The sequence below is a fragment of the Ctenopharyngodon idella genome, chromosome 20 (genome assembly GCF_019924925.1).
Source record: "Ctenopharyngodon idella isolate HZGC_01 chromosome 20, HZGC01, whole genome shotgun sequence".
NCBI lineage: Eukaryota > Metazoa > Chordata > Actinopteri > Cypriniformes > Xenocyprididae > Ctenopharyngodon > Ctenopharyngodon idella.
In genome coordinates this window covers 26,266,254-26,287,882 of record NC_067239.1, presented here as the reverse complement: position 1 = coordinate 26,287,882, position 21,629 = coordinate 26,266,254, and the positions used below count along the sequence as shown (strand labels likewise).

General features: G+C 37.5%; 1 long non-coding RNA gene across 1 annotated transcript; it reads right to left on the bottom strand.

The window, feature by feature from the left end:
* Window positions 1-462: 462 nt before the first annotated feature.
* LOC127502428 (uncharacterized) lies at window positions 463-21,387 on the bottom strand. Its single transcript, XR_007926861.1, has 5 exons — window positions 21,249-21,387; window positions 14,287-14,354; window positions 6,048-6,146; window positions 3,158-3,280; window positions 463-570 (listed from the first exon to the last, which is right to left on the bottom strand). It is a non-coding gene; the product is annotated as an uncharacterized LOC127502428 (long non-coding RNA).
* Window positions 21,388-21,629: the final 242 nt, after the last annotated feature.

Sequence of the window (21,629 nt, the reverse complement as noted above, 5' to 3'; positions counted from 1 at the left end):
CTAGTCTTTAAATTTGCTAATATCATAACAGAATGCATGTCTCTGTGACTGACGTCTGTCAACGAGGAATCAAAGTGAAATGAACATGAATGCTTTCTGTCACAGTGAGAGCAGCATTTCATGTTTCTTGATCTAGATACTAACAGATCCAAACTATTTGCTAGGCCTCTGCTCTAGTTTCGCCTTATTTATATCTTTTAGAGTGAACCAAATATAGTATTTGTGCTGAATGGACTTCTTGTATTAATAAACATTACCTAATGCAAATTCATTTCTAATGAGCTCTTCATCTTAGTGGATGAATCCAAAATATGTTACATCATCTATCATGCAAAGCAGAAGAAGAAGAAGAAGAAAGAAAGAGATATGACAAACTTAAATAACAAATACTAAAGCACTGAATAGTATAGAACTGCTGAATGCAAGTCAAAATATGATTTGAGAAATGCATATCAATTTCACCTGGAAACATGTAGATGTCTGCTGTCAATGTCATCACATTCAATTCATGTATGCCTTTTAAACATATACATGCTTAATGGTTTCCAAAGGCAACAGTCTCCTATAGGCCTGGAGAAGAGATGTCTATTTAGACTATAAGTGGGAAGCTGTAAATATACCATGATGCATGTGAATAGCTCTAAGACGTGAGCAGAAATTAGATGTGCTGGACTGCGCAGGAACAAGTGTTTGTAAGAGCGTTATCTCGAGTGTCATCAGTGAGACTCACAGAGATAACACTGACAGATCTCACAACATTAAAATGTTTAAAACATCCATTCTTTGCTATTGGTAAAAGCGTTTAGTGGTGAAAATACATTATTATTGTAGGCCTATACATTATATACATTATTATACATTATATGTAGGCCTATATATTAATAATCTGTGAGTCTCACTGTCTTTCTTCATATGATGCAGGTTCAATAGCACTGATTATCTATAACACTGATTATCTCTTCATCACAGCACCTGTTAGTGGGTGAGATATACTGTATTAGGGAGCAAGTGAACATTTTGTCCTCAAAGTTGATGTGTTAGAAGCAGGAAAAATGGGCAAGTGTAAAGATTTGAGCGAGTTTGACAAGGGCCAAATTGTTATGGCTAGACGACTAGATCAGAACATCTCCAAAACTGCAGCTCTTGTGGGGTGTTCCCGGTCTGCAGTGGTCAGTATCTATCAGAAGTGGTCCAAGAAAGGAACAGTGGTGAACCGGCGACAGGGTCATGGGTGGTCAAGGCTCACTGATGCACGTGGGGAGCGAAGGCTGGCCCGTCTGGTCCGATCCAACATGCAAGCTGCTGTAGCTCAAATTGCTCAAGAAGTTAATGCTGGTTCTGATAGAAAGGTGTCAAAATACACAATGCATCGCAGTTTGTAGCATATGGGGCCGCATAGCCGCAGACCAGTCAGGGTGCCCATGCTGACCCCTGTCCACCGCCTGAAAGCGCCAACAGTGGGCACGTGAGCATCAGAACTGGACCACGGAGCAATGGAAAAAGATGGCCTGGTCCGATGAATCATGTTTTCTTTTACATCATGTGGATGGCCGGGTGCATGTGCGTCGCTTACCTCGGGAACACATGGCACCAGGATGCACTATGGGAAGAAGGCAAGCTGGCAGAGGCAGTGTGATGCTTTGGGCAATGTTCTGCTGGGAAACCTTGGGTCCTGCCATCCATGTGGATGTTACTTTGACACGTACCACCTACCTAAGCATTGTTGCAGACCATGTACACTCTTTCATGGAAACGTTGGTGGCTGTGGTCTCTTCCAGCAGGATAATGCGCCCTGCCACAAAGGAGAAATGGTTCAGGAATGGTTTGAGGAGCACAACAACGAGTTTGAGGTGTTGAGTTGGCCTCCAAATTCCCCAGATCTCAATCCAATCAAGCATCTGTGGGATGTGCTGAACAAACAAGTCCGATCCATGGAGACCCCACTTTGCAACTTACAGGACTTAAAGGATCTGCTGCTAACATCTTGGTGCCAGATACCTCAGTACACCTTCAGGGGTCTAGTGGAGTCCTTGCCTTGACAGGTCAGAGCTGTTTTAGTAGCAAAAGGGGGACTTTCTTTCTTTTAGCACTATGTTTCTCTTCAGCGGGAACTGGGTAACTGGTCAGGATAGAAGGGAAAATGGATGCTGCCAAGTATATCCAAATTCTTGAGGAAAACCTGCATCTCTCAGCTAGACAGCTGAAGATGGGCAGGTCATTCACCTTCCAACAAGACAATGATCCTAAACATACTGTCGAAAGAACAATGCAATGGCTTAAGGATAGGAAGGTGAATGTCCCAGAGCCCTGACTTAAATCCAATCCGATCTGAAGAGAGTAATCCATTGCCGCTCACCATGGAATTTGACTTGAGCAATTCTGACTTTTCCAACCATGTTATTCTAGTTTTTCCATTTTTTTATTAATTTTCAGAACCGTTGCTTTTTCTTTTATTACTTTGATGTTGTAAGGCAAAGTTTGTAAATAAAGCTGGAAAAGTTTTTTTCTCTCTTTCAGGTTGTACAACAAAATAAAGTAACTATTTCAAAGAGTTATGATGATTTTCGATAGGCACTATGGACATAAAAAGATAAATCTCACAAGATTTTGTCTGAACAATGTAGTTCAGAAATTTTCTCTATGCATATACACAGAGAAATATATAGTATGTTTCCAGCAGCCACTCATCTAGATTTAGTTTGTCCTACCCACAAAAGGTGTCTGAATTTTGATAGGAGAAACTAATTCTAAACAGCAGTAGGCAGCTTCAACATGCAAAGCAGTCAGTTGAGCTAATTTGAGTGAAATCTCCTGAGGATTTTTTTTTTTGTCCAATTCAATTCATCCCTCATATTAGTCATTGTGAGTGAGTACAGTTTGTCACTGCCCCCTAATGCTTACCCCTGGCGCATGACCCTGGCATCAGCTCAGCTGTTATAAACTAAGCAAGAAATAGTTTACTGGAGATGTAATTAGAAGTGTAAAGTTGTGAATATCTAACCTCCCCAATGCCCTGCTCTACATCTAGCATGAGGAGTGAAACTCCTGAGGGTTTTGTAAAGTGAGTGTCGTGTCAGCACACTGAGGTGGCAGACTGATGGTGTCGAGATGGAGTGAGTTACACCCTTAATGAGGATGAGAGATCAGGGATAGGAACCTGAACGCCCTTTGGCACTGCTGCATCTGTTGTAATCATCTCTCTGTCTCTCCCCGATCGCATATGACAATTATGTCCCGCCTTCAAACCAGATTCACTTGTCACCAGTTATGTGTTTGAGACCTACGAAGACAAGCAAAAAGAGAAGTTATATGTGCATGGATGACTCTGAAATATAACCACAAATAAAAAAAAATAAAAAAAAACAAGGATGCAATATAAAGACACTATTATCAGAGGAAATGAGAGTCTCCAGGGATTGTTGCATGGGGCGGCAATTGTTTCACAGCTGGTGCCTGCGTTAGAACAACAATCTAGCTCGTAGTCTAGTGTGATTCAAAACAACAGGATCTCTCCAGAATACACCAAAGGGCCCTAGAAAAACCTACTAAATCTGCCTTTTTATCATCTTTTACTGGGTGGAACAAACAAGCGGCTTTGCATCTTTCTCATCCATCCATCCATCCATCCAGACAAAACATTATAATTTAATTAACATCCATTTGGGTGAACTCAATATGATATGACAATGGTTTTTAATGACATTTTTGGGTAATCTATGTCTTAAATTTTATTATTTTTTTCCTGACACACAGACCCTAGTAGTCTAATCTCATAATCTCACATCTCCTTTAGAGTTTCAGAGAAGATCTTAAAATCTCAGAATGTGATCATATTTTCCAAGATACTAAAGATGCCATAAAAAAAAAAAAAAAAAATCAAAAATACAATTTCAACTTTAGAAAAAAAATAAATAAATAAGAAATTCTTCTGAACAATGCTATCCACATTCATTTTAAAGCTCTCTTAGTTTATTAAAATATTCTAATTTGTATGGAAGCCCATTTCTGCCACATAAGAAAAAAAAAAATCATACTCTGGTAAGTCATAGTTGTGACAAAAAGTCAAAATTATGACATACTAAGTCACAATTATGCGATGAAAAGTCGAAATTATGACTTCAATAGTCAAAATTATGATATTAAAAAGTCAAAACTGACATACAAAGACAAAATTGACTTAAAAAGTAGAAATTATGACTTAAAAGTCATAATTATGAGATAAAAAGTAGAAATTGATGTCATAATTTCTACTTTTTATCTTATGACTTGGTCATAACTTTGACATTTAATGTCATAATTCTGACTTTGTCATCATTTAGATTTTTTTTGTCATAATTATGACTTTTTAAGTCAATATTTATTACTTTTCATCTCATAATTATGACTTAGTATATGTCATATTTTCAATGTTTTATGTCAATTACGACTTTTAATGGCTTCCATAAATTTGTCTTTATACTGGGAAAAAAATGGTGTAGAAATATTTTCACTCAGAAATTGCTAGTAAATTTCACGAATAATTACAAAGAAATGCCAAGTAACACATTAAATTAAACAAGAAATGTTGAATTTATTTTGAATTTACTGTGTATCTATTTACAGTTAAGAAGAATCGTATTCCCAGATGAGTGAATTTCTCATCTTCATCCTTTTTTGAGTGTTTCCTTTTTGTCTCAAAGCAAACGAGAGCAAATAAATCTCACAGATAACGGTGTATGCTAATCAGTCCAGCTTGATGTATCCAGCCGCCTCACAATTTGGGTTCTCCACATGAAAATTAAGGTCCACTAGGTGTGTAATTAATTTCACATGAAAGTGATTCTGCAGGCTCATACATCACAGTAAAGCCACTGGGTTAGCCGGGTTAATGTGTGCTGTGTCTATTCATCCCACTGAACTGCTTTGAGTTGTTAGTTAGGATGAAACTTTTTAAAAGATCTACAATTAAGCAGAATCTTTTTGTCTAAATAAGCTATTATTGAGGAGTTTTTTCTTTTCTTTTAAAAAAGCAGCCCTTAATCACAGATGAACTCCAACCTCAGCATCACAACTGACATTTCCAAATAACACAGTGTAAATAAATTAAGGATCCTTTGTTGATAAACTGGAATATACCACATCAAATCCTTAAATCAATTGTGATCAGTGGTTCTACATGCTGAAATTGGGTTTCATTAACATTAAACTAAACTGCTCAAACACCTTGTGTGGTGGAAACCTAACTGAACTGAGTCAAACTGCATGTCAAACTTCAAAAAATGATATCCTTTAGACATTAAACAAGAAATAAAGAAGTCATCATGTGAAGTGGAAGCATAAGGAAGATAAAACTGTTATATTATCTTATATTATATTCACTTACATTACCTAAACCTAAAAACAGAAATTCATCTAAATCCAACATTCATACAGAACATTTAACTCTAACAACTTTTCTCATCTGGTTTAAAACATACAGAATAACTTATAACATTTTCTCTTCCCATCCAGTCCCATACAAAGCATTTTGGGAACTGGGAATCCCCTGCTCAAACAAATGCAATGTATTCATGAAGTCTCAATGCAAAACAAATGAACTTTTGTTTACCATATTTAAAAGATTTTTCATGCATTTCAATTAAGTTGCGACAAAAATTCAAGAGTCATGCTGCATAGACTCAGTTTAAATAAGTAAACAAGCAGCAACTCCAATTTCCATTTTGAAGTATACTTAAGATCATAATATATTGTATATGAGCCATCACTTACAATGACAATGGAGTGAAGATATTAAAAAAGGCTGCTGTCATTAATTGTGGTTTAACATGTGATGTTGTATTTGAGAAACACACTCTCTAGTTTCCAAGAAATCCCTGAGATTCATCCTCCCACGACTACGAATGTAATTTTAGTTCAAAAATGTATGCAGCTAGAGAAAATAACAGCAAGTGAGATTTATCAAGACGCTGCCCACGGCGATGCCTCCTCGATTCTGATAAGACAGAAGACCACTTGATGAAGTGTGCTGTCAGAGGAGGAGAGGAATACCAATTAATGATGGGACTCACCGTCAGAGGCGGTCCACATGAGACTGAATATCTCAAAACTCAACCACTGCTGAAATGTTCTGGATTTCCCATCACAATCATCCTCTGCTCACTGTGTTCCTGTTAATTGTAATGAGAGACGATAATGATGTTCAAAAAACATTTACAGGAAATGAATGATTATTTACGATGAAACAAAATATTTCAGATTGTATGGGTGAATAAAATAAGCATTTATTTCTTTTGATTTTAACAGCATGCACAGATACTTTCAAATTGTTGCTAAAGAAGAAACATGCTAAAAAGCAATTATAAGCTGGAAGTCTTGTTGTTCATAAAATTCGATAGTCCACTTCAGACATTCTAAGTAACTTTGCAACTAGGCTACATGTCAACTACCAGTCATTAGAGTATTAGTAGACTGTCTGCTTAATGTCTGCTAACACTTTATTTTGATGCTCCACAACAGACATTCTACTGACTAGAAGTAACTTTGCAAGTACATGTCAACTTACTCTGCTAATATTAACCTAACAGTCTACTAATACTCTAATGAAAGTTCGTTGACTTGGACTTTTCGTCTCTGCGCTTACCCCGGGTTATCGTCATTCTAAACAACGCTTTTTCTGACCCCGGGTAAAGGAGCGTTTCACACTTGTAATTTGCACCGCTTTTTACCGGGGTTATGAAACCCTGCTCTGGAGCAGGGATAGAACCAATTTTGCGGTGCCAAACTTGTACAGTGTGAAACCATGCGGTGTTAGAACGTTACAACCTGATGCTTAGCAACCGACAACCAATCGCGTGCCTTATATTCACGCGCTTTGGGCAGTCATTGAAACACCTGCGCGATGTATAGACCTTATTTACCAGAGAAACAAGCGCGCCGCCATCTTTAGAATATTGTCTTTGAACTTCCGTTTTTGCGGTAGCTCTGTATATTTCTATGGCATCGCTGTTGAAGAATAATTAGCTGGTGAAGTGGATTTACCTGTTGTAGAGTTAATGCAAGTTATCATGAGCATTGTTATGTTTAAAGCAGATGTCTTAACAAATGTCAGTAGACCGGGAAGATTTTAAAATGAGCAGTTCTTTCATAAATACACAAGATCGCTGTGGAAATACAAGCCGGAAGTCAAAAGACAACGAGCGCAGCGCTGAAAAGGGGCGGGGCTACATAAGGTCTATAAACAGCCGTTTCTGCGTGTGACAGTGAAGAAGAGACCGTCATACTTACCTTTATAGTTCGAAAAATTCACTCGATATTCACTCAAAAAAACTTGATATTACAGTCAGCAATGTGTAATAATAGGACGCTCAATGCTAGAGCCTTTATGTTCAAAGTTTGTCCAGTCAGTAACACTGACACCGCAAATATGCAGATAAGGACTTTAACCCGGGGTTTAGGAATGTGCAGTGTGAAACGGTAGCTTAAGAATACGGTTACATTCACACACAGTTCAGTTATTTACGAGTGACTACCGCATTCTATAACCGAACTCACACCTGCAAATTTTTTACGACTCACAACCACATTCTCAGAAAACCCGCGCTGTGGTTTCGGTAACTTAAAGCGATAGAGATTTGAGCTGTGTGTCATCTGAAGGATTAGATCCAGTCGCTGTTCTCCACCGGAGCAGCTCCCGTCAGTTTTTTATGCATGACTCAAATGCTCCACTTTCCACCCAGATATAAAAGCCGCTGTCAATTTATAAAGATTTGAATCCTATCGTGTCAAAAATGATAAGACTTTTCAGTTTTATGGACGTTGCCATCTTTGATATTACTTTGGTCACTGTCACTATGGTTGCTAATAAGAGAATATGGGTTTGACTCCTGTTTCACATTTATACAGACAGTATTCAAGATGCTACTGTAAGTCGCTGCTTGATCAGGACATTTCGAGACTCAAACCTGTAAGTAAATGCGGTTGTCAATCCCAAAAACTGACAGTGTGAAGGCAGCTGTATTAAGGACTTGAATACAGGACTGACAACAGCATTCTGCTGCTGTGTGAACGTGGCCATATTCAAACCCTATGAGATGTTTCTGGTCCCTGAAACGAGACGTGAAACAGCCACCCTGTGAAAGGACAGCATTGGAATGACAATCCCCTTCTTATATGTCTTGCTTCCCTGGCAGTCTTGTACTAATGATAACTACAAGATGGAAAGTCTCAGATCAGAATGGTGTTGCAAATGGAACTGCTGGAGTGTGACTCTTGATCCTTTCCCTTTGAAAAGCAAATTCCCTATGGGACAGCGGCACAGATGAGAACTCCTAATCACCAGGAGATGGGGCAATATAGATCAGACAGATCTTGAAGATGAATCGGGCAAGTTTTGGGTCTATTGACGACCTGATCTATGTTTTTACACAGCTAATGTCTCAGTAAAGCTCTCTCTATGGCAAATGTTCATCAGTTCAAATTTCATATCAACAAAAGGGCAGCCTCTGTTAATATTAACATTTGTGCAAAAGTCATTGTGTGAATTAATAAAGAAGGACAATGAAATTTATCCAACAGCATTTCATTTTAAACATTTTGCTGCCTGATTTTATCAAGTTTTTGGCTTACACAATGAAAACCAGAGTAAGTATATAATGACCCACATGAACCCTTGTACAAAAGTATCCTTTTTACTTAAGTTTCTCACCTCACGTCAGGCTTTGGAGCCTACATCAGCCAGTGGAGAAATACGCGGGACCTGAGAGCATCCATGAGTTATGAACGCTCCAACCACTGCGCAGAAATATTAAACTCTATTGGAAACTATTCAATAATTAAATAAATGTACGAAATCTAAGCAATCCCACTGCAAGAGTGATTACTGCTTGCAATTCACGCATGGAAGAAAATTACTGGTCCCTCAGAAACATCACTGGCTTATTCATTTATAATGCAAATGACTTTATTCAACTGAATGAACACATAAACAAACAGAGAGAAGAATTCCCTGAGATTTATCGGGATAGGGATCCAAGATAAATCCGGTAACTTTGTGAGATTGGAATTAGACTGCATGAAGAACCTATTATTAGGATCATTGCACAGGGAAGATGAAGAAATCTCAAGGGCTTTACAGTATATTTAATTCATTTTACACTTTGCATAATGTTTTCACTTAAGTGTACAGTCATATGTTCCTTAAAAGGACACATATTGCTGCATAAGAACTACAATGATTGTCTGACTCATCAAGCATGTAAACTCACATGCTTGTGGTAGTTGTAGTCATTATCTAGCAACTTAATCTTAAATAATAATAAAAAAAAAAGATGACAGTGTGTGTTGGCACCAGAAATCACACAGAACAGAATGAAACTTCTAATTTCAAATTATGTAAATGCATTAAAGGCACAATATGTACGATTTTTGGATTTAAATATCCAAAAACCACTAGAACCGTGTTATATATTTTGTTGACTTGTGTACTTACATTATCTCAAATGTTTCCAAGAATGTTTACAGTAAATCCAAAGAAATAAGCAATTTATGTCGCCTATCAATGACATCATACCCGCGTTATGCTAGATTTCCAGTTTTATTTTGTAGAAACCATGGAAACAACAAAGACATTTTAATATGTTATGTTTTATTAGACGTGTGGAACTGTTTGGATACATTCATCGACAGGAAACTAATAATTATTATATAGCTCAACACAATAAGTCTTGTTGTTTAAATCTCATTTTCTTGATTTACCGTGACTATATACCATGTTTTACCATGGCTAATATCGATCTAACTTACAGCAGTGTGCAACAAGTGTCTTATAGCAGCCGCCGAGCGAACGCACAGAGTAGCATTATAACAACTTTCAACACACAAATGTATCTAATATGATAAAACAGCGCTACGTTACCCAACACACTCATGACCGGAAGAAGCGGAAGCAAGCCGTGTCGTGTGTCACGCTTGTCTCTCTCATTAGCAAACGCTCCAGCTGCCTCGTTCCGCTCCAACAGCTTTCAGCCACACCCTGCTTCATACTTCAGTAATGTTAATATATCTTTAATACATTAGCTCATCCATGAAAATGATTTCTGTCCGAGTCTCATCGGGTTCTTTTCCACCGGCTGTAGATTTGAAGAAAACACCTCCCATGATTCCACGAAATCAAGGCGTCATCAAGCTACGGCTTTGTTTTGAATAAGCGACTATTAATGAGATCATATTGCTGTTGCCATTTTATAAATGGGGTCTGATTCACATCATGCATAAAATCACCTATTAACTGTGGTAAAATCATTACAATGCATGGCCTCTTGTGGCTTATTGCTTTAATATGTAGAAACTCATTAGGTCGTTGGCTCAATAACCTCATGCAACAAGAAACTGGCCACAATAACCTCGGGTCAAAATCCTATTCTTAAATGACTACTTTCCTATTCCATTTGATTATTCAATATGCCCCAGAGCTTTACCATTTAAATGCTGTAAATTATTACAGATCCTTGTCATATATCATGTCATTGAACTAATTTATCTCGGTGAGCTTACAGACCGAACATATTAAGACTCACCCAGCGCCTCACAGCTGGTGAACTATCCGCAATTTCAGACCTGGGTGAGCGCGTGATTGGAACACATGCTGTCAGCCCAACTTGAAAGACGATTTTTTGAACAGTCTGGGGATGAAATGTATGCCTCCCTCCTCAGCTGGCATTTCTGAACTCAGAGGCACATAATTAATGATGTCACTCATTGGGGACTGCACCAACGGCATGCTGGGATACACCGAGTCAGAGCCGAGCGCACTCTCCTTGTTGTGTTCAAGCCATTAAGGGTTGTCACCACAGTTAGGAAGAGATATGACCATAGTTTCTCACCCTTGATATGTGTCCATGTGTGCACGTTATTTCCCTGCAGGGCTGTATTGCTGTGGGTATAGAGAGGAAGGCACACATATAAAAATGAATGACTTTTATGCCCGGTGAGCCCCCCTTCCCCCCAATCCAGGGGCTTCTATATTACGCCCACTCAAACAAACTCCCATCCAGCAAGAGCGCATCCCAGTTTAATGAGGCCGGAGAGCACATATTTACTGAAATGAGAAACTCCCAACAAGAGCAATATCTCTTATGTGCACAGAAATTACCAGTTATATAAAACCGTAAAGGGTTTTGAATGCTTGCATTCTCAATGAGCAATCAGGGCTGGATTATGAATTCATAAAAACCCTTTAGAAAAAATTGTTTGGATAAATTATAAGTTTGTGATAAAGTTTTTTTTTAAAAAGTTCTTAAATCTTCTGGTCCCCACAATGTAGGTTAAACAAGTACACACACACACACGCTGGGGGACATTCCATAGGCGTAATAGTTTTTATACTGTACAAACTGTATTTCCTGTTCCCCTACACTACCCCTTTCTGCTATTTTAGATTTTCAAAAAAGATCATTCTGTATGATTTATAAGCATGTTTCCTCATGGGGACCAAAAAATGCCCCCACAAGGTCAAAATTTACTGGTATTGCTATACTTGTGGGGACATTCGGTCCACATAACGTAGGGAATACCAGGACCACACAGACACATTAAATTTATGAATTCAAATTTCATCTTACCTTTTGGGTTTTAAGACAAGGATGAGGCTATATTAACTATACTAACATGGGGTTATTTACGACACTTAAGAAGGGTTTTTTTTTTTTTTTCAAACAATATATACAGCTCTGGAAAAAATTAAGAGACCACTGCAAAATTAGCAGTCTCTCTGGATTTACTATTTATGTGTTTGTGATTGAGTAAAATTAATATTTTTGTTTATTCTATAAAATAAATGACAATATTTTTATTTGAAATGTGGAAGAAATGTTGTCAGTAGAGCATTTGTTTGCAGAAAATGAAAACAATGAAAATGATAAACAAGTTTATATTAATTTTTAAACAACACAATACTAATGTTTTAACTTAGGAAGAGTTCAGAAATCAATATTTGGTGGAATAACCCAGATTTCCAATCACAGCTTTCATGAGTCTTGACATGCTCTCTACCAGTCTTTCACATTGCCGTTGGGTGACTTTATGCCACTCCTGGCACAAAAATTCAAGATAGCTTGTGTCCTTCTCTTGATCACATTCAGGTCTGGAGTTTGGGGTGGCCATGACAGGGTCTTGATCTGGCGGTCCTCCATCCACACTTTGATTGGCCTGACTGTGTGACATGGAGCACTGTCCTGAGGGAAGAAACAATCTTTCGAGTTGGGGATCATTGTCAGAGCAGAAGGAAGCATGTTTTTTTTCCAGGATAACCTTGTATGTTGCTTGAGTCGTGCATTCCTTCACAAAGATGCATCTGACTGATTCTGATCTTCTCTGATGAGTCCAGTTTTCAGCTGGTCCTCTAATGGTAAGACAGAGACCTGGGGAGGCCTACAACCCACTGTGTAATTTGGTGGAGGATTGGCGATGATCTGGGGGTTCTTCAGTAAGGCTAGAATCAGGCAGATAAAAGTTTGCGAAGGACGCATGAATCAAGCCGTGTATAAGGTTATCCTGGAAGAAAACTTGCTTCCTTCTGCTCTAATAATGTTCCACAAATCGAAGGATTGGTTTTTCCTGCAGGACAATGCTGCATGCCACACAGCCAAACCAATAAAGGTGTGGATAGAGGACCACCATATCAAGACCCTGGCATGGCCAACCCAAACTCCAGACCTGAACCCCACTGAAAACCTCTGGAATGTGATCAAGAGGAAGATGGAAGGTCACAAGCCATCAAACTTGAATTTTTGTGCCAGGAGTGGCATAAAGTCATCCAACAGCAATGTGAAAGACTGGTAGGAGCATGTCAAGACTCATGAAAGCTGTGATTGGAAATAAGGGTTATTTAACTTAAGTTATATAACTCTTCTGAAGTTAAAACATTAGTATCATGTTGTCAAACTGAATATAAACTTGTTTTCTTTGCATTATTTGAGGTCTGAAAACATGGCATCTTTTTTGCTATTTTGACCAATTGTCATTTTCTGCCAATAAATGCTCTAAATTACAATGTTTTACTTCAAATGTTGTCAGTAGTTTATAGAATAAAACAAAAATGTTCTTTTTACCTAAACACATACATATAAATAGTAAATCCAGAGAAACTGCTAATTTTGCAGTGGTCTCTTTTTTTTTTTTTCCAGAGCTGTATATGATAAATGCGATACTTGTAATTGTACTGTACAATACTTGTAAATCTTATTGATAAATTTAGCCATCTTACAATGTTTTTCATGTAAGGTTTTCTTGCAAAACTAGTATTTCAGAATACAAAAGTAAAATATTATGGTAAAAAAAAATATGTATTTTATTTAGTGTAAATTTACATCCATTAAATGTTTGAATTCAAATTTAATCTTACCTTTTGTGTTTTAAGACAATGATGAGGCTATATTAACTATACTAACCAGGGGTTATTTATAACATTGTTTAAGAAGTTTTTTTCTCAGACACTTTTATTAAAAAACAAACATAAAAAAAAGAATATTCAAGAATTTTTGTAAAAATTCCAGCCCCATCAAAATTCTTCAACTGATTATTTGAATTATTTAACAGCAAAAATCCCAATTTGAGATATGTGTAGCCCACTCTCTCTCTCTACTCATCATCATCATCTTCAGCTCTCCAAGTCCCACCAATCAAATCCTGACCCCGTCCACTGCCTCTGTTCTGCTTATCGCCCTCAGACAGTGAAGAGAAAAAAGAACTTTGACTTGGTCAAAAGCGGATAATTCAGTGCAGAACAGAAAAAGACTGAGGGTCACAAAGTCTGTAATGGAGGAGCGAAAGAAATTAACAGTCTCTTGAATAGCTAGAGGACAAGATCTAACGACCCAGGCTTAAACAGTAGACTACAAGTATGCAATCAGCCAATATTGATTGCTTTCTAAAATAGCTGAAAGTTTGAGTATTTTTGGATGCCCAAAAATGGCTGTGTTATAGATGGATTATGTGATCAGTGGGTGCAAATCTCAGCTATTCTGCGTCAGTGTTTAATTTAATAGCGTTGTGAAGTAAACTCCTTTCTCAACAGAGATTAATTATTCATGCATAAACCTGTGTGTTTTAGCTCACGTACATGAGCTGATACGGATGCATGCAGGTTTTTGGCAACATATCAGATCAAATGTGCTGCAAACGACCTAAAAACATGTTTAAGCCATCCTGGATTAATATTTCATGTGTGAACATATGCTTCAAAGGGGGAAAAACTGATTAGGTCGGCCACTTGGGATGTTTTTCAAAATAATCTGTCTTATTTTTGCTCACACAAGTTGATCTGGTTTGCTGGTCCTGTTCCTGGATCAGTACCTGGAGATCTCTTGAGGCTTAAACTTCTGAAAAGAGAGAAAAGTGAAACTTAATGAAAAACAGATAAACTCTGAGTCTGAGGACACGCTCTTTTTCTATCCACTACACTGAATATATCTGATTCCATTTCGAAATGAATAAAGGTATAAAAATGAATAGATTCTTTTGTAGTGAGGGCTTTAAAAGGATAGTTCACCCAAAAATGAAAATTCTGTCATCATTTACTCCAAACCTGAATGAATTTCTTTCTTCTGCTGAACACAAAAGAAGATATTTTGAAGAATGTCGGTAACCAAACAGTTGATGGGCCCCATTGACTTCCATAGTATGGGTGAACTATCACTTTAAGACTTGTGAGATCATCTGAAGTAAATTTGGACAAGTGATGAAAATAAACTCTGCTGGTGATGCTACTTTGAATCTGGAGCTATACCTACGCTACAGTGTAATCATAATAAAGTAGTTAAACAACATTCAAACTACTACCATTCACACCTAGATTAATAAAACATGACATGCAAATTTTTCAAAATTCTCAAAAATGAATTTACTTCACCTCATCTAATTAGCTATGCCAGTTACTGAATATGCATGAGCTTATAAGAGAAACATGTTTAATATGAAAATGAAGGCTGAAACATTTGAAGCAAAAGTCTGCCTATGATGCTAAACTGATTGAGACCATAGTTAAAAATGAAAGAAAAGAAAAAATATTAATATATTTGCCTCAAAGCAGCTTTAATGCATAAAGAGCAGAGCAGAGCGTCATGGAAAAGTGGCACTTAAAAATAAAATGAAGGAATAATAATCAATTTCAATAATTCAAACATAAAAATGTAAATATACTTTTTAAATAGACACATTAATAGATATATTTATTTCATGTTTTAAAATGTGGTTAAAAAAAGATGATAAAATAATAAATAAATAAATGATTTTTAAATTGAAAAATAAATTGATATATTTAAAGTAGTTAAACAAGACAATAAAAAGCACATTTTAAATTGCATTAAAAATATGCCAGTTGCTTTTCTTTGTCGTTTTGTCAAATGCCTTGCTCATTTTAGGGCTGTCACTAACGATTATTTTGGTAATCAAGTAATCGTTTGATTATTCTGACGATTCCTCGAGTAATCGAACGCCCCTCCCCCTCCAGGCGCGAGTGCTGAGCCAGAAACGGATCACTCAGTGCTTGGCATTTATCACAACTATTCAGTGTTTTCAACCACATGATGTTTATTTTAGGTTTGAGATATTTAAATACATATAAGTACTAGTAACAATATATACTATACGAGTACATTATAAAAGGTGCTTACACAACAAAACACATTCACTTACACATATGGCTTAAAATAAATATTTAATAGCAATAGCATAATAATTGATTCAAGTAAAGTATCAAAAGCAATTAATCGTATGGTTTTGTTGAACAAAACTGTCAAAATACATAATGTATTGAATTGTACAACTAATGTTCTTTGTGTATTACAACAAATGCCTGCAGAGGGCGCCAGCAGCCTGACGATTGTTATACACTTTACAGTGCGATCTAATCTTGACCTTGTTTAATATTGGCTTACAACATTTATTTCAAATGTCCAATTAATCTTTAATATTTGGACATTTCTTTACGACAGAAATGTTACAACCACTGTAATTTCTTGAACAAGAACATGTGGACTTAAACGAAGGCTTAAACTTTTATTTTGAAATCACGACGAGCAGTTAGCACATTTCACGAAGTAGAAAAATACTGTGTAATGTATTCCCCTGCGTTTGCGAAGCTTTATAGATGACTTACCTTAAAAATCTGATTAAATGTCGCACATTGCGTTTCCGGATGAACGTTAAAAGCAATCCAAACTCACAGTATGCATGCAGAGTTTGAGACGCGCCACTAATGTAAATGATAACAGTTCACATGGAGCAGCATTTACTGTGAATGGAGCCGCTCTGAGGCGCACGTAGATAGGGCATATATATATATATTTTTTAAATCGAGTATTTGATTTTAATCAAGGAATCGTTACACCCCTAGTTTATTTGTCAATCAAGTTTAAAAAATGCCATTTCACAATTCATTAAAGGTGGGGTAAGGCATTTTTATTAAACACACTGTTGGACATTGTTGATATTTGAAATCACCCCAAAAAAACCCACCCCTCTCTTCAATGCTCTGCCTCCAAAACTCACCCTCCAATCCTAACCACCCTGCTCCGAACACCGGGCCAATTGCTGCTGGCAGGCGAGGCAAGTGCACTAACCATGACGCTAAAAGTGGTTTACCTGCACAACTTTCACTATCTGGCCACTGTTACACACGCAATGCGAGAGTGGATGTCTGTTTGCAGCTGACATGCAACAAAATGCTTCTTGAAAAATAAAGCGCATATGATGAACGAACGACAAGGAAGCACAAAAAATGAACGTACAGTACACAAGAGTAAATACAAACAAGAGTCTGTTGTTAGTTGCCAACAGCACAGCAGATCCAGACAATCAATGACACTCAAACCCAGTGTTACTCATGTGTGAAGCAGAATCAAAGCAGCCTCCGCATCTGTTTTCAGGCCTTCCCGCATAGCTATCTCCAGTGCTGGAAAGCTTTTCTAATATTAACGCGGGGGGCTAAAGCGCTTGCCCAGTCATAAACCTTTATTCCAGTGATACTGTATTCTTTTGAGCTCTTTTGTATTGTGTCCCATCTCTCTTTCTGCAGTTTTTCTTCAAATATCCCTCTTGCTCGTTCTGTCTCCTCGACCATCATACGACCCTAATGCTGATTGGCTACGCGTTTGTTGTTGGTGTCAGCCCGACTAACTTCCAAACAGTGTTTTTGAAATATGACTTACCCCACCTTTAAGTGCTGCAGGCATAGGAAATTTTTCAAAATTTGTTCTTTTGTGTTTAGGTTTGAAACAACAGATGAACTAACAAACTATTCATCAAACTTAGGGTACGTTTACACGACAACAATATACTAAAAACGGAAAAGTTTTTCCTTTGTGTTTTTCACGTACAGACGACAAAGTTGTCAAAACTATCTCCATTCACACGGATCCATGAAAATGACTAATAATGCTGTATTATGCCAGGCCAGTAGTTGGCGATGTCACTTTGTAAAGAAACACTGCATGCCTATAAACTGAACACGTAATACACATGGGCATGACATCACCGTTTTCACAAATTCAAGTTTTTGCAGTTTACACGGAGATAATAACGGTATCGTTTTCAAAAACTTGCAAATGTAAATGAACGGCCAAAATGCAAAAAGTTTTCAGTTTTTAGTTGAAAATGGTGTCGTGTAAACAGCCCCAACTAATTCATCTGCAGTTCACACAGTGGAGAAGTTTTTTTCTTATCTGTGCAGAATCGCGATTCATTATTTTTTATTTACCAGTGATGATAACTCTCTGAAACTTTGCCTCGGGTAATACGCCTCAGTATAAGTCTCACAGAGCCTGAGCGTCCATAAATAATTGTCTATACCTCTGTGATGATGCATGTTTAATACAAAATAAACCATGAAACCGAAGACGTGTACATCTTTGTTTTGCTTTCACCACACACAGACACAGAAGAACGTGGAAAGATTACAGACAGTGGTCTGCAGTTGTGTGAATTAATGGCCGTATCTCAGCGGTGTTGCTGCTGGCCAGACATTCCTCTGACTCTTGTATTGTTATGTCAGTGTCAGCCAGATTAATGGTAGTAATTGAGGCCTCTCCCCAACCACCATAATCACAGCCACCCTGTTTTCTACACCGACTCACTAGTAGTATTTTAACACTAGAGATTCCAGCAGTAATCAAAAGCATCCATACAAAGTTAAACTTTGTTCGATCGCTGTCACTCAATGACTTCTTTGGCAGTTTGGGACACTGGCTCCACTGGCCAAGCAATTATACACCAAAAATGATTTTGTAAACAAGTATTCTTGTCTTGTTTTTCAATAAAATATCTAAACATTATTAAATCAAGATGCATTTACTTGAGATGCATCTCAAAATGACATATGGTATAAAGTCTTGTTTTCTAAGAAAATCAAAATAAGTTTATGCTTAAAACAAGAACAAAAGTCTGCCAATGGATTAAGAAAAATGAAACATTTCCCATTGAATTAAGTTTAGTTTTCTTATGCCAATGGCAGAATTGTTTTTTTTTTTTTTTTTTTCTTTCTTCTTGTTTTAAGTATAAACTCGCTTCATTTTGATTTTTGATATATACAGGGGTTGGACACTGAAACACCTGGTTTTAGACTACATTAGTATTGCATAGGGCCTCCTTTTGTAGCCAATATAGCATCAGTTCATCTTGGGAATGACAGATATAAGTCCTTCACAGTGGCCAGAGGGATTTTGAGCCATTTTTCTTTCAGAACAGTGTAGGTCACTATGTAATACTGGTGGAGGAAAACGTTTTCTGAATTGCTCCTCCAAAATACCCTAAAGTGGCTTGAAAATATTTAGATCTGGTGACTGTTCAGGTCATTGGTGATGTTCAACTTCACTTTCATGTTCATCAAACCATTCACAAGTCTTGCTGTGTGTATTGGTGCATTATCATGCTGATACTCGACACCCCATTAGAGGACAATGTTTGAACCATTAGGTGCATATGGTCCTCCAGAATGGTTCGGTAGTCCTTGGCATCAAGCACAGTAGGAAATGGCATGATATTGCCACACCATAACTCCCATGGATGTGGGAAAGGCAGTGAAGGTGGACTCGTCAGAGAACAATACATGTTTCACATTGTCCACAGCCCAAGATTTGCACTGTTGGCACCAATGAAACCAACATTTGTCATTGGCACGAGTGACCAAAGTTTGGCTATAGCAGCCCAACCATGAATATTGACTCTGTGGAGCTCCTGACAAACAGTTTTGGAGGAAACAGGAGAGTCGAGGTGCACATTTAATTCTGCAGTGAGCTGTGGTTTTATATTTTTTGTATACAATCCGGGTTAATACCTGGACATCCCTTTCAGACAGCTTCCTCTTGCGTCGACAGTTACTCCTGTTGGATGCGGTTTGTCCTGTGGTATGCCGATATTACCACTGATATCATAGCTTTCGATACGCCACAAAGATTTGCTGTCCTGGTCACAGATGATCCAGTGAGACACGCACCAACAATTTGTCCTCTTTTCAACTCTGAATTGTCTCCCAGTATGTTGTGTGGACTGCAATATTTGTTGTACAGCTGTGCTATTGCTCTGCTAATTCAACCTTCACACTCTGCTCTTAATGAAGGAATGGAAAATCATTGAAGATTGAACACCAGAAAACCTCCAACACTATATTGGCCAGAGTTTCAGTTTTATTGTCAAAGCCCTGTGTATATCTATGCTAAATCCATATACTAAATCCATTAGGAACCCCTAAAAGGGTTTTAAATATGAAGCAGCTAAAAGAACCCTTTAAAGGGTTAGTTCCCCCCGAAATGAAAATAATGTCATTTATTACTCACCCTAATATCATTCTGCACCCGTAAGACCTTCGTTCATCTTTGGAACACAAATTAAGATATTTTTGATGAAATCCGATGGCTCAGTGAGGCCTGCATTGCCAGCAATGTCACTGAACCTCTCAAGATCCAGAAAGGTACTAAAGACATATTTAAAACAGTTCATGTGAGTACAGTGGTTCAACCTTAATATTATAAAGCGACGAGAATACATTTTTTGGGCGCCAAAAATAACGACTTTTCAAAAATATCTAATGATGGGCGATTTCAAAACACTGCTTCGAAGCTTTACAAATCTCTTGTTTCGAATCAGTGGTTCGGAGCGCCAAAGTCACGTGATTTCAGTAAACGAGGCTTCATTTACATGATCTGAACCACTGATTTGAAACAAAAGATTTGTAAAGCTTTGAAGCACTGTTTTGAAATCGTCCGTCACTAGATATTGTTGAAAAGTTATTTAGTTTTTTTTTTTTGGCACACAAAACGTATTCTCGTCGCTTTATAATATTAAGATAGAACCACTGTACTCACGTGAACTGTTTTAAATATGTCTTTAGTACCTTTTTGGATCTTGAGAGGTTCAGTGACATTGCTGGCAATGGAGGCCTCACTGAGCCATCGGATTTCATCAAAAATATCTTAATTTGTGTTCCGAAGATGAATGAAGGTCTTACAGGTGTAGAACGACATGAGGGTGAGTAATTAATGACATAATTTTCATTTTTGGGTGAACTAACCCTTTAATGTTCTGTATAGAAGCTTCTAAGAGTGTAATAAAAGTGCCAATGGGAGTGGAAAGTTCTGTTGGTTCTCTACTGACAATGCGCCAATTCAATGTCATGTCAGGCACAAAATGGGTTAAGACGTGCTTTTTTGGGATCGGTAAATAATGGCGCAAATACCAGTAAATTGACTACTGCAAACATTAGTATATCAAGTTGCATGATTCTTTAAATACTTTCCACCCATATGTTTGGCGGTCTGACAGGGAAACTGACAGCAATAAAGTCAGGTTCAAAAATAAAAAGAGAAATTGTCCATCGCTAATTTCTCACTGCATGGCTTTTAATACATTTTTCAATGCCAAAAGAGGGTTTACGCTGACTCAAGCCATTAGTAAATCTGGCCCTTAATACCTTAAGTAATGTTGTCAAAAAAGGTAAAAAAATACTGATTTTCTGTAGTGTACCCAGCCCTGGTTATAATCAACAAAATCATGAACTTGCAGTGTAGACAGTTTTGCTAATGAGAGTTCTAGTTTAGTTTGCTGGTGAATATTATTCAGTCAACTGAATAAAAAAAATACAAATTGCAGTCATCAAAATAGTGGTTCACATCAGCTATTGCTCTGTTAGCAGAACTCAGATATAAAACAACAGTGCAGTAATATACCACCACAGCTTGAGCCGACGGCCCTGACCCGCTCTCTCAGCATAATATAAATACCTGCGGTTTCACCTCCTTAAGGACTGATGAGAAAATAAGACTCTTGGTGTGATAGAAACGCATCCATCACAGGAAGTACAGCCTTCACCATCCAGCAGACAGAAAAAACTGCACCTAGACACACACAACACTCACACACATACACAGAGGGAATGAAAAACTAATTTGAAAACAGAAAGCTGAAAAGCAACATTCATTCAACCAATTTTTTCATAGCTTTCGACTCACAGTTCTCAAATCCCGAAGCGAAGAAACAAAGTAAATCTCTGATTTATTGAATCAAAGATTTATTGAACCATATTTAAATATATCAAATAGTGATTTTTGACTTTCAGTTCAGCAAGCCGCCTCTGCACAAATACATATTCTCGCTCTCGGCAG